This window comes from Lampris incognitus, chromosome 7, assembly GCF_029633865.1.
Source record: "Lampris incognitus isolate fLamInc1 chromosome 7, fLamInc1.hap2, whole genome shotgun sequence".
Taxonomy (NCBI): Eukaryota; Metazoa; Chordata; class Actinopteri; order Lampriformes; family Lampridae; genus Lampris; species Lampris incognitus.
The window spans coordinates 60202493-60210287 of record NC_079217.1 but is presented as its reverse complement, the minus strand read 5'-3'; the positions used below and the strand labels follow the sequence as shown (position 1 = coordinate 60210287).

General features: G+C 47.4%; 1 pseudogene; it reads right to left on the bottom strand.

The window, feature by feature from the left end:
* Nucleotides 1-345: 345 nt before the first annotated feature.
* LOC130115297 (glycerophosphodiester phosphodiesterase domain-containing protein 5-like) overlaps nt 346-7795 on the bottom strand; it is a 26027-nt pseudogene continuing 18577 nt past the window's right edge.

The window sequence follows — 7795 nt, the reverse complement described above, 5'->3', positions numbered from 1 at the left end:
CAGCCCGGGAGTGAGGAGAGGATGGAGAGAGCGGGAGTGGACAAAGAGGAGAGGATTTGTCCTCTTTTTCCGGTCCGGCTCATTTTCCCCATCTGGCTTATGTGAGCCGGAGTTGCATACGTTCACCTTCTCCCGCACAAAGTCGCACTTTGGTACAACTCGGCTGTTCTGCCTCACCTGAAATAAGGGACTGTGTTTAGACACCATTTCTTCCCCTGATCTCTTCATTTCTCTCTCTCTCTCTGTCACAAAGAATTACTGCAAAATATATCTTTAAAGCTATTTAGATCTCTCCTCTGTCTTCCACCCGCTCTCTCTCCTCTCTCTCAGTTTCCTGTCTCCCAATCACTCCTCCATGATGGTGGGCAGGTGGGGGTTGCTGGGTGAACTGGGCATGCTCCGCAGGTCGGGACGGACGTTCACACTGGAGACGGACCACACGTCGCTCAGCTCTGCAAGAGGTGTGGGGGGGGGGGGGTCATAGTTCAGAGTTCATAAGTTCATGTCCACGGAGCGTGAAAGATGGGGTGATGGGGGGGGTGTTGTTGTGTTGGGACGGAGGTGACATACACAGACAGACAGGGTTCCTAATAAGCTAAAAGGAGGTTCCGGGTATCAGCGGGACAATCGTAATGCACTCACGAAGGAGGCACCCTTGCGTGATTGGTGTCAACATGCAAAGCGTTCCCCTCACAACCGGCTGGGTACGCGGTTGTGCTGTACATGTCGACCTGCCATGCATGCAAGGAGGCGAGCAAAGGAGGAGAGGAAGTGAGGAGGTAAGGAAAGGGAGGTGCGAGGGTGGTGCTTGGTCCACGGATTGTTTCATGTTTAGGAACTGGCGGTGGCTTTCGCTGTGTGTACAAGCTTTTGTTATTTTATCCATCTGAAACATGGTGGGGGTGTGGGTGGTGGTGTTGGACGGACGGTCTTCCGGTAGAACAGTGGTGTGATATAGTAGGATGTAGGAGGCAGAGAGAAACAGACCAGTTGGCTCTGATTTTCTGGGACTACAAACCAGGTGTAGCAGAACTACAAACAAGGTGTAGCAGGACTACAAACCAGGTGTAGCAGGACTACAAACCAGGTGTAGCAGGACTACAAACAAGGTGTAGCAGGACCACAAACCAGGTGTAGCAGGACTACAAACCAGGTGTAGCAGGACTACAAACAAGGTGTAGCAGGACTACAGACCAGGTGCAGCAGGACTACAAACCAGGTGTAGCAGAACTACAAACCAGGTGTAGCAGAACTACAAACCAGGTGTAGCAGGACTACAAACAAGGTGTAGCAGGACTACAAACCAGGTGTAGCAGGACTACAAACCAGGTGTAGCAGGACTACAAACAAGGTGTAGCAGGACTACAAACCAGGTGTAGCAGGACTACAAACCAGGTGTAGCAGAACTACAAACAAGGTGTAGCAGGACCACAAACCAGGTGTAGCAGGACTACAAACAAGGTGTAGCAGGACTACAGACCAGGTGTAGCAGAACTACAAACAAGGTGTAGCAGGACTACAAACCAGGTGTAGCAGGACTACAAACCAGGTGTAGCGGGACTACAAACAAGGTGTAGCAGCCATTGTGGCCGGTGCGCCGTCAGCTCGGCAGGAAACAGTTCCCGCCCTTGTAAAAATGGATCCTGGGACAGAAGCTACCACAGACAGTCTGTTGTATTACAGACTACATCACACTATATGGGAACACTGTTGTACAGTCATACTGGTTGTCATGGCAACGTCAGCATCATGTCTTTTTCCCCAGCTGGAGTCGTTTCCAACACATGCGTGTTAGGATTATTATTATTATTAAGACTCTCGGGGTAATATATCAACACTGTACAACAGCCAGCAGAGGCAGTCAGCTGGCTGAAGGTTTTCTCCAAAGTGTTACAGACTGTCCAGACACTTAAAGAGAAGAGATGTGCCATCAGCTTGAGGTGACCAACAAACCACATGATGCTGCGAGTTCGTGTTCTTTGGGACTTCATATGGAAACGACTCAGAAGGCTTCATATAAGGTTCGTCTGGTTGCCCATTGGAAGCTGTGCAGGGCCAGTTCCAGCTGCATTCTCTCCAGTAGGGGGAGCTGGTCATTAACCACCGCCGTCTGCAGATCCTGTGCCATCGTCCCAGCGTTGTTGTGAAATTACCCTCCGCGTCCCAGCTTGCTTTAATATTCAGGGTATGGCCTCCTTTTTGAAGGGCAAAACATAATTTTGATATTTTTCGGTGAGTAGCGTCTTTGTTGTGGTTGTCCCCCCCCCCCAATTTTGCTTTTGTTGTTTGTTCAGTGTGTGTTTTGTGTCCAGTTCGGAACATGTATCTAAAATAAAACCTTATAAAAAGTAAATGACCAAAAAAAATAAATATATTTTTATGAATCAAACTGGTTTCTGAGAGTCCAGCAGGGGCGAGTGTGTGTGTGTGGACGGGTTTCGTGTGTTGTCTCTGTGGGTCTCACAGAGGCTTCTTGCAGGGCTGACATGCAAGTTTGACATGCGGGGGTGAAGGGGTGAAGACCAGAGGGGGGGACATGAGGGTCCTGGGTGGAGAGTCAGAGTGGAGGGGATTCCAGCGAACACAGATGGCCTCAGAGGAGTCTCACACACACACACACACACACACACACACACACACACACACACACACACACATGCACGCACACAAAAGAAGGAGACGAGGCAGAGGATGAGGAGGGTAAGATCTTCCTCTTACCAGTTCTAAACTTGCTGTAAGGTCCATTCTCATGTGCCTGGCGACTCCCTGACCAGAAGGGCAGGCCTCGCTCTCTCCACCTGCAGCACAGACACACACACACACACACACACACACACACACACACACACACACACACACACACACACACAGAGACACACACAGATCAGAGGATGGAGGGTAAATAGGTGTGTGTGTGTGAATTTTAAAGCGTTGCTGTAGCTGCTTTGATATGCATATGCCTGGTGTTGAGCAGATGTGTGTGTGTGAGAGAGAGAGAGAGAGAGAGAGAGAGAGAGAGAGAGAGAGAGAGAGAGAGAGAGAGAGAGAGAGAGAGAGAGAGAGAGAGAAATGGCGAGAGAGAGAGATGGAGAGAGCAAGAGAGAGAGAGAGACAGAGAGAATGAGACAGAGAGAAAGAGAGATTTGGATTTTTAAAAAGTAACTTTTATTTCAGAAAACATACAATCGTATTCAAACCACAAGCAAATAAATAAATCTTGAAAAATAAAAGTAAATCACATCAATTCTCCAGAAAAAAAAACACCAAGTTGCTTGTAAGAGAGAGTTGGAGAGAGAGAGTTGTTTTGCTTTACGGTTGGCTAGCAAGTTAGCCAGCTAACAAGTTAGCTAGCTAGCTGTTTGCGAACTCTTCCGCGCATATTTAGTCTAAAAACCTGGTTTCCTTGTCCGATTAAAGGGAGGTTTTTCCTTTTCTCTCTCTGGCCCTGTTCAGACCTGGCATTAACATGTGTCTTGGGTGACCTGATCACAAGTGGACAGCTCTAACAACCAGCATCAGAATGTGTCCCCACATGTGTCTCCAGTGACCACTGGTGACGGGCTCTCACCTCCCTGCTCCATATGCAGATGAGCACGTTCATCATTCCCGTTTGCAAAGACCAGACACGCTCTTGTTTTTAACTGGCGGGAAGCAGAGATGCCTTTCCTGTGCCGAGTCTGGCCGGACATTAAAAGAAGAACAAGTTTGTCAAGACCGTGGCGTCAGTACAGTCTGGGTCTCTTCCCCAGGAGGCTTCAGGGACTCGTACCACATCTCTACGGCCCTTCCAAATGTTCAGAAGTCGTGGATAAAGTTGCTCCGCACATCAATATGACGCCGCTGGCGCGTGAAGGAGCGTGTACTTCTGCTCATGCGGAGGACGTCAGAGGAGAAGGCGGTCTTCAATGTGGCCCAGGACACATTCACATACACACTGCTAAAGCAGCGTGGCAATGTGTGGCCCAGACCACCTCCGAATGTGGTCTGAGTGATCGGATCTCAGTAAGTCCTTAATGTGCCTCGAGTGCAGTCACACCTGTACTTAGAGCTGTCCACTTGGGACCGCACCACCCAAGACGCATGTTAATGCCAGGTGTAAACAAGACCTCAACCACACACATATACACGCACACACACGCACACACACACACACACACACACGTTAATGCCAGGTGTAAACAAGACCTCAGTCTCACACACACACACACGCATTAATGCCAGGTGTAAACAAGACCTCAGTAGCACACACACACACACACACACACACGCACACATTAATGCCAGGTGTAAACAAGACCTCAGTAGCACACACACACACAAACACACACACACACACACACACACACACACACGCACGCACACATTAATGCCAGGTGTAAACAAGACCTCAGTCTCTCACACACACACACACACACGCACACATTAATGCCAGGTGTAAACAAGACCTCAGTAGCACACACACACACACACACACACACACACACAAACACACGCACGCACACACATACACACACACAACAGGAATCAAACCCAAGAAAGCCAACACCAAAACCCTTTTCACAAAGAATAAGTATTAAGAACAATGAGGTGATAGGACTCACTATAAGAGCGTGTGTGTGTGTGTGTCAGTGTGTGTCAGTGTGTGTGTGTGTGTGTGTGTGTGTGTCAGTGTGTGTGTGTCTATACACCTACCAGTGGAATATAAAGACAGCAGTGATGAGGATGGCTGACATTGCATCGGTCAGAATCCACATTAAACTGTACTCCTCTGGAGTCTGGAGAGAGAGAGAGAGAGAGAGAGAGAGAGAGAGAGAGAGAGAGAGAGAGAGAGAGAGAGAGAGAATAAAAACAGTGTCTACTGATACAGCAGAAACATGAACGACGAAGTCTGCTACACATTATTCCTATAGGAGGCGCACCATGAGAAACAGAGGCTTGCCAAGGTGGGTCAGAAGGTGGATGGAGTTGGTGGTGACCGACTGCGCCCCCCGCACACCAGGCCAGAGAATAAAGCCACGGCTGGCTGATCACGTACAGGTTAGTACTGATGTTAACCGACCAGTACTTACTACAGACAGAGAGAGACAGAGAGAGACAGAGAGAGAGACAGAGAGAGAGAGAGAGACAGAGAGAGAGATACTTTTGATATTGTTTGTCAAAGCATTTCACCACAGAGAACAATAAAACTAAGATCACAGGAACTTGAATCAGTTCACCTGGACACAACGTTCATTGACAGAAACGTTTCGTCGCTCATCTAAGTGACCTCTTCAGTCTCAACTGACTGCAGGTACACCACCCTTATACACAACACAGTGACTGCAGGTGTCCCCACCCTTATAAACAACACAGTGACTGCAGGTATCCCCACCCTTATAAACAACACAGTGACTGCAGGTATCCCCACCCTTATAAACAATACAGTGGCATAACGACTGAAACCAACAATCAGTTTCATATGCAAATTACCGTGACCATTAAGTAGAGCTTCAGTGGCCATGTGTACTATTCACAGAGGATTGGGGAATGGTTGCAATCACAGCATTGTAAGATGGCGACAGATGTACTCTTAGCCCCCCCCCCCCCCCCCGGTTCAGGGATGGTCGTTCCCTCATCACATAGATGGCCTCTTTGACTTCCCGTACAAACCAGCGTTGCTCCCTATCAAGGATGTGCACATCCTCATCCTTGAAAGAGTGGCCGCTGGCCTGTAGGTGGTGTAGATGGTGTAGACCGTGGAGTCCTGGCCCGGTGAGTTAGCTCTCCTGTGTTGTGCCATCCTCTTGGCCAGCATCTGTTTGGTTTCCCCGATGCACAAGTCATGGCAACCATCCTGGCACTTAACCGAAGAGGAAACATCGAGGGCGGTCTGACAGGATGCAGAAGCGGTGCAGGCTAAGCTAACTGCTAGCCCATGCAGACCGGCAGTTCAGATAACACCGAGGGCGGTCTCGGCGGCGACCTCGCCTAGCGTTGACTGTGTTTTTGGTGTCGAAGGTGTCTGGCTGGGAGAGCTGGCATTGGATCGGCTGGGGGAGCCTGGTCTGCTGAGTCCAGTGGGCCCAGGGACCACGGCCCTGCCTGGAGCTGCACCCGAGGAGGAAACACCGAGGGCGGTCTGACAGGATGCGGAAGTGGGGCAGGCTAAGCTAACTGCTAGCCCCGTGCAGACCGGTAGTTCCAACAGTAATCCTGGCGCTCGCTCTCTTTGACAGTGAACTTTTTTATTTATTTTTTGGACACGTTGGCTATAAGTGTTTTTTGTACTTTTTTTGTAATTTGGATGTGTGTGTTCTTGCACTTTGGATGTGTGATTTTGTCTTTGTGTTGCACTGCTGTAGGGCTGGGGGAAACGATGCTGGGGGAAACGTTCCTGGTTCCTGATCTGCCTTTGTCTGCCGGGGCCAGAGGGGGGGGACGCTAAGAGTACATCTGTCGCCATCTGGAAATAATGTGATTGCAACTAGGGAAGAGGGCAAAGAGGGGAAGGAGAGAACAAGTAGTAATAATAATAATAACAATTTATATAGCACTTTTCTAGAACAGTGATACAAAGTGCTTTACAAATAAAACCAGACAAGGCCAAAATAAGAGGAAGAGCAAATAAGTAAGAGTACAAATAAAAACAAATATCAAACATTTGTAAAAGCTTTCATGAAAAGAAAAGTTTTAAGACGAGATTTAAAAGAAGCTGGAGACTTGGTTAGTCCTAGTTCGACGAGAAGGGGGTCTAAGGGGGCTCTGACAGCAAAAGCCCGATCACCTTCTGTAACAAACCGAGAGCTGGGAAGACCAGCAGGGCTCCACCTGCAGGTCTTAATGGTGGAGAGGGGGTACACCAGGTCAATAAATCTCACACGTATGTAGGAGCAAGACCATTTAAAGCCTTAAAAGTGAGCAATAAATTCTAAAATCAATTAGAGATATAACAGGGAGCCAGTCTAGCACAGGAGTGACATGGTCACGCCTCCTTGTCCCGGTGATGAGCCGAGCAGCGGCGTGTAGTACCAACTGCAGACGGTGGAGGGAGCCGTGGCTGATGCCAGAATAAAGTGAATTACAATAGTCAAGCCGGAGAATAGATAAAAGCATGCACAACTTTTTGCAGTTGATAAAAATGACCTAATTTTGGAGACTAGCTGAGCTGGAGAAACATGTCTGAACAACATGTTTGATTATCAAACCCAGGTCAGCATGGAATATTACAATATTACAATGTAACAATGTCATTTCAAAACCCAGGTCAGCATGGAATATTACAATGTAATAATGTCATTTCAAAACCCAGGTCAGCATGGAATGTTAAAATGTTACAATGGAGCAATATAATTTCAAAACCCAGGTCAGCATGGAATATTAAAATGTTACAATGTAGCTGTCATTTCAATATCCAGGTCAGCATGGAATACTAAAATGTTACAATGTAACAATGTCATTTCAAAACCCAGGTCAGCATGGAATATCAAAATGTTACAATGTAACAATGTCATTTCAAAACCCAGGTCAGCATGGAATATTACAATGTTACAATGTAACAATATCATTTCAAAACCCAGGTCAGCATGGAATATCAAAATGTTACAATGTAACAATGTCATTTCAAAACCCAGGTCAGCATGGAATATTACAATGTTACAATGTAACAATGTCATTTCAAAACCCAGGTCAGCATGGAATATTACAATGTTACAATGTAACAATGTCATTTCAAAACCCAGGTCAGCATGGAATACTAAAATGTTACAATGTAACAATATCATTTCAAAACCCAGGCCAGCATGGAATATTACAATGT